This window comes from Telmatherina bonti (genome assembly GCF_933228915.1).
Source record: "Telmatherina bonti genome assembly, chromosome: 8".
NCBI lineage: Eukaryota > Metazoa > Chordata > Actinopteri > Atheriniformes > Telmatherinidae > Telmatherina > Telmatherina bonti.
In genome coordinates this window covers 7,124,623-7,131,274 of record NC_136626.1, presented here as the reverse complement: position 1 = coordinate 7,131,274, position 6,652 = coordinate 7,124,623, and positions in this window count along the sequence as shown.

Below are 6,652 nucleotides of genomic sequence, written 5' to 3'. Positions count from 1 at the left end.
AAAATAAAAAGTAGCAGAGGAGAGAGGAGGAATCTGGGTTTTTGACAAGTGGAGCCTTTCAGATCGGAGGCTTGTCAGAAAGGTTTAGGAGGGGAAGGACGATGGGACAGCCAACTGGAGGGAGTCATGTGACAGAGCTGAAGGTGATTGGTTGTGACATTGTCTTGGGTTTATTGCTCCTCCTCAGACTCAGGAAATAGCCGAGCAGCTCCTCTCCCCCCCCCCCCCCCCCCCCCCCCCCCCACGTCTCTCTTCTTCATATCTGCCACACCGAGTCACTGTGTGTGCGTTTGAAAATGTGTTTTACAGAGAGGAAGTGTGTGACAGTCCAGTGTGCTTATCACATAACATGCAACACACATTGCAAGCTGGCTATGAGAGGTCTCTCACTATGATAGGATCTGCTTCTACGCCGATGATGTCCAACTTTACATGTCTGATAGTTTCATCCAAACTTCAGCTTGCTCCACCCTAAACAGCTTGTTTGCTGCTGGATTTATAGAATAAATGCAAAAAGAAAAAATGTGACATTTCTAAACCCATTCAGCTATTTTTACACTCTAATGCCTGTAAGAAGTGTTAGGGATGCTTTTCAAATCAGTTGTGTATTTGAGCATTTTTCCTGGTATATCTTGTCACAGGACACGTTGACATGGACGTTTGTATAAATGTGTGGCACTCTTTTTGTTTTTATACACATTATTATTGTCTTAATGCTAACATTTCATACTCAATACCAATGCTAAGGGTGCTGTGCAATGATAAATAGTATTTTTACCACTTTTCCGCAACAGAAAACACCACAACGGAAACAATTCAATAAAAATATAATAATAAATATAAATTTCACATCACTGTAATTATAAATATAGGCGGTATAGATGTGTGATTGTAACTATGGATGCTTGGCATGACCTTCAACTTTATTTAATGACTTTCGTGTTTTTTTATCCAGAAGTAACCTCATAGTTTTAATGTTAAAGTCTCTTGAAAATCATGCAGACAAAATGTTCCTGGAATGAACAGAAATGGTTTTAAGCAAAGCAAAAACTAAATTTCATAGCACTTTGGTTCGGTAGATTTAGAAATGTCATGTTTTCATACATTTGCGTCAAACTGAAGAGAGTCTGACAGGTCTTTATTTCCTCTGACTGACTTTCGTATAATGACTGAAATAGTTTGATTAAGTTTTCATTCTTACATCCGGTTAATTTAACACATGACTGTTTGAAGCATTATGTTTTCGCCAACCTTGAAACCGTTTCAGGATGCTGTTGGGCAACAAATAATGTCTAACTTTACACGTCATCTTGATTGTTTTGAGGCTCAGGACACTTTCAAATCTTCAACTTAAGAAATTGAGCATTTGTAGTTTGCCTAAATACTGTTTGATGCATATAGTTTGTTTTTCTACTACAAAATTGGCTGTATTTTAGAGTTGTAAGCATTACTCCATATTATGACACAATACATTTATGGAAATATGAAGGAATGGTACAGTACATGAGGAGATTGAGCTTTAATGTCATCCTTTATCTTGTAAAGTACTGCAACCAATTTAGAAATTTTGTGTTTAAAATAGGTCCTGTGTGGCTTCCAAGCAGAGTGTGTTGTTTAAAATCAGGCAAAGAAATCTTATTTCTAACCTTTCTCAGCCCAACATTGTTGAGGAATTTTCTATTGCATCACTTTATGGTGGAAACTTTACTCAAAATCCTGTGGTATACAATCTGTTACTTGTGTTCTGCCCCCTGGTGGTTACTTTTAGCACTGCAACAATTTTGACGTAACACACGGCAATAAACTGTAGCTACATGTATACTAATCCCACCTATCCATTTGATTTTTTATATACCCACATCAGCCTATTCCAGCTGTTACTGGGTGAGATGCTACACCCTGGTCAGGTTTCCAGTCCATCGAAGTATGTGCAAATTATCTTTGTTTATTCATTTACATATTGTTAAAGGGATAAATGAAGACTTTTTTTCTTCCCATTATTTCTTGGGTCAAGCTTTAAAGGGTTAAAAATACCTTTTGTCATTGTTCCAAGTGTCATGTTGCCCTGCACCTACATGGAATTTTTATTTTTACAGGTTTGACATTGTTTTTAGTTTGTTTGGTTTTTTTTTTTTAAGACATTTTCAAGTAGTTATGGTAACTAAAAGTAAATCCTGCCTCCTATTTCTGTGCATCTTTTGACCAGTTGAGTAAAAGAAGAACCCTGTGCTGTGTGTGTTTGTGTGTGAGGAGGGGTCGACAGGTCATGCGGGAAAGACTGATCCTAAGAGACAGACTGCCAGGGTTACTCAGACGCTTCCCCAAAACAAACACACACACACACACACACACACTCATGCCGGCTATTTGGACTGTCAGTCCTGGCGTAGTGACATGGACATCCCCGGGAATGACACTATAAGAGGACAGAGCTCAGCTCCTATCGTCACGGTAACGAAGTGATGGGGAGTCAGACGAGCTCCAGCCGCCACACCTGATCACAAGCACGACAAGAGTTTTATTCTGAAGCAGTCAGAGCCGCACAGCGAGCATCATCGTCTCTCCGTGTCATGTGTGTAAGCAGCCAGTGTGACGGCTCAGCATGCATGCACCAACACATCTGTGTTCATGTGCGTTCGTTCTAACAGGGACATCTGATGGCCATATTCAGCTGCCGCGGTGGGGTTAGTGGCTGGAAGCAGTCGGGATGACCAGCGCATGAAGACACGTGTTGACTCTGAGTGAAGTTTAGCTGCGAAGGCTGGTAGGGAAGGAATGTCCTTGTTGTAAACGTCCCAAACGAGGACAGTCGATCAGCAAGCTTCACTATTACAACCCAAACTGAGAAAAATGCCTTTTGACAGCGTGAACTCAAGTTATTTCATGTTTTGACTCGTGGACATTGTTTATGCTCATGTTCAAACCCTTCATCAATTTCACCTGTGTCTTCTTATGTTTCCTGTGTATTTATGCCTTTTGGTTTCAGCTTGAACTCACAGGTGGATTGTGTTTCTAAGTTGCTTTTTATGGTCGTTTCAATTCTTAAATAACATTCCCAGCACCTCCTCAGCGTTCCTGCCTCCCTTCTCTGCAACTGGTCCACATCTCCACGGCTTCATGACACAAAGATGAAAACCTGGGTTGTGGTCAGACCAGCCAGAATTCCAGATCTTTATTGAAAGAAATGGAGCGATTAGCAGCATCCAGATCAGGGATGTTCAAAGTCGGCCCTTGAGGTCACTGGCCTGAATGTTTTTCTTGTATCCTTGCTAAAACACACATGGCTCACATTTTAAAAAGGACCTATGAAGGTCTGGAAAATTATGTATTAGTTGGATTGGCATCAGGGTTCTGCAGCATTACTGAATGATTTTGGACCATAGTATAAAAAAAAAAAAGATGGACGGAGCCTCCGAGACGTCAGCCGTAGGTTTCTGAAGAGTTGAATTGAAGCTCGGTGGGCGGTTCCTACCATCACCATCTTGGCAGGGGAATGCGCGTCGTCTCACCTGGAAAATACAAATATGGGCAAAGAGGTGGAGCTGAGAGGGGGGCTGTGAGCGTCATGGTGGATGATTGACATCTAGTCAACTCCAAGCTGCCTGTCACTAAAAGCTTACCGAGCTAACCTGGAGATAACAGGAGCTAACCAGCTAACAGAGGTAAGCGGGCTAAAGCTAAGTCACGTTGTTAACCGGCTAAAAACCGCGGTTGTTCTACGTTCTTTTGACTTGAAGCGGGAGATCGGGTACCTGTCAATCAAAAGGAGACACCCCTAAATATGCCGAACTTCGAGATTAAATTACTTTTAAACCTCCAGAAACCTACAGGTCTGCAGAAACGCTCAGCTGCTTTAAATCAAGATTAAAAACTTTTTTATTTGCCAACTTTTACTGTTAATTCTGCACACAGTCATTTTTATTCAAAGCATTTTAATTCCCCCTCTTTTTATTTAATCACTTTCTTTTTCTTTCAAAGGTTTTGTTTGTTTTTAATCTCTCCGCACCACGCTGTAATGCTGAACTGGTTTTATGTAAAGCATATTTTTATGTAAAGACATTTCATGTCTTGTACATGAAATGTGCAGTATAAAAAAAAACCTGCCTCGCCTACTGCAGAAAAGTTCAGAGATTTTACAGTAGCATCTGCAGACATGTAGACCAGAGATGTCCATGCATCTTTCAACAACTCAACAAATTTCAATGCAAAACCAAATTCTGCTCCATTATGGCAGCAGATAGAAGAGGGTTACAAGCAAGTTAATCAAGCAGAGTCCTGAAACTGTTAAATCACTGCTCATTGTATAGTTTTCTTTTAAAATGAATATTTTCTATCGGATCCCAGGGGTCCACAGACAACAGAAAGATTTCCAGTTTGCATCTCCTCAACATGCCACCATGGCTTCTCTCCATCTGCATGTATGTTAGGCTAGATGCTGATTCTAAATAACAGCTAAACTCTGTGTTATCTGGGTTTGCAGTCCAGACTTTGACATGTGTTCTTAGATATTGTTGGGTTTGTCTGCAGACTGGCACACACGTGTCATAGCATTATTTTTAAGGTGTTGTTTGTAGAGTTACATTGCATGGCTTCTGACAGTCTGAAAGTGACCATTTTGCATTTCCTTCCCTGATTGTCCTGTCTTCCCGGAGTCTGTCCAGGTTAGACACAGTTCCCATAACAAGGCAAGCCTGAATGCTGACATATCTATTTTTATTATATCTGGGCAATTTGAGCAAAATCCAATGTTTTTTGCGTCCATATACAGTATGTTGTTTAGTGCATCATTGTATGATAAAAAGTGCACTGAGAAGGAGGCTTTGACTGGAAGTGATGAGGTTTTCTTCAAAGATGTCTGCATTTCTAGTATCTGAGCTAAAGAAACATTTCGATTCAAAGTTTTAAGCACCTGGTGGCCAACGGCTGTCTGGGATATGATGCCAGAACAACAACAGCTGGTCAGTCAAGTATTAGAGGATGTTAAAACAGGAAAATATCTGGCAGATTTTTTTTTTATGATTTTATGTTGGTATCTATAGCGATAAGGGATGTATAACTACATTATTTAACTGTTTCAGTTTACTGCAAAGCACTTTTACCTTTGTTCTAGAGTCCTGTGACAAAATTAGGCAGAGCTGGCTCCTCTGCTCCTCTCACCCAGTTTCTGTAGCTGTCTGTCACCTCGGAGCTTTAATACAAAGGGACATGTACGACTGACCTGATCTAAAGCACTAACAGACTGTCTGGACCCTTAACGGCTGCTAAAAAGAGACGGACTATTAACCTCCATCACCCAGCCGCCTTCACGTTCATTCACCTGTCACTCTCCCCTCAGTACCTGCTTTCAATTCACCATCTCGACCTGGAATTGGCTGGGGGTGAGCAGTGGGAGGGGGGGGGTCGACAGGGGCCAAAGACTGAGGTTAAGAGCAGGGTCACTGGCTTTGTGTGACACGTCATCTTGCTTGGTTTTATAGGCATTTAAACCAGCGTTGACCATTTTGCCTTAAGTTATTGGATTAATACAGCTGCTGATGTAGTAATGTGCAATGTGCAGTGTGATACCAGATTCCCTTCAGTTATGAAACCACAAGCACAACATACTGTTTAAGGTGGATGGAGTGTGTGGGGGGTTATGGTGTGGGAAACCATTACCATTTTAATTGTCTGATTGGTTTATCATGATCATCCTTGTAGGAGTTTAAAGAAAATGCACAATGATTCAGTAAATGCCAGTTTAGTTAATTCTTTTTATATTTACGTTAATGTTAGCATGTTTGCCTCAAGCCTAAAGCCTCGTTTATGCATTTTTTTTGTCTCTCCAGACTGCGCCACCTAGAGGCGTAGTGTGGAGGTACCTGTTTTTTTTCCCCTCGACCCTTATGACCCTGATGTACCTCTGTTCTTATCTATTGCGAGGCGGCGCCGGTAAAACTGACTGCGTGGCCTAAGCTCAGTTCGGACCCGTTTATCTGTCATAAACGTTAAATGTCTGTCTGTCAAATCTTGGACAGACTGTCTTGAACTTTGAATTTCCCCTCTGGAATGAATAAAGTATCTTTGATTTGATTGATTTGATTTGATGCTCCATTTTAGCATGTAAGTGAGTCATTCCACGACATAACCTAACCTACCCTGTCCATTAATTCATTCATTTTCTGAAGCAGCTTAGTCCGATGAAGGGTCGCGGGGAAGCTGGAGCCTATCCCAGCAGTGTTTGGGCGAAAGGCTGGGTACACCCTGGACAGTTCGCCAGTCCATCGCAGGGCCTAACCTGTCCAGTCAGATTAAATTTACCATCTTAGCATTAGCATTAGTTGACCCCATCAGTTAGCTCAGGTGTATTCAACTCTGTTTCCAGCAGGTTATCCATGTATCGCTGCTCCAACACAGTTGACTCAGTCTTTGTGAAGAACCTGATAGGCTGTTAGATCCATTTAGTTTGATTAAGGTGTGTGGAAGCAGGAATACATGGGAAACCTGCTGGATTGCGGACCTCGTAGGACCGAGCTGAATACCGCTGACTTTGCTGGTTCATTAGTTTGGTTACAGGAAGCCCCCACTGGTGGGGCAAAGTAACTCCAAAATCTTTCGAGAAAATTTCCAGGTAACGTCAATTTAGTTTGAAGTTGTCAGATATATGGGCTGCAAA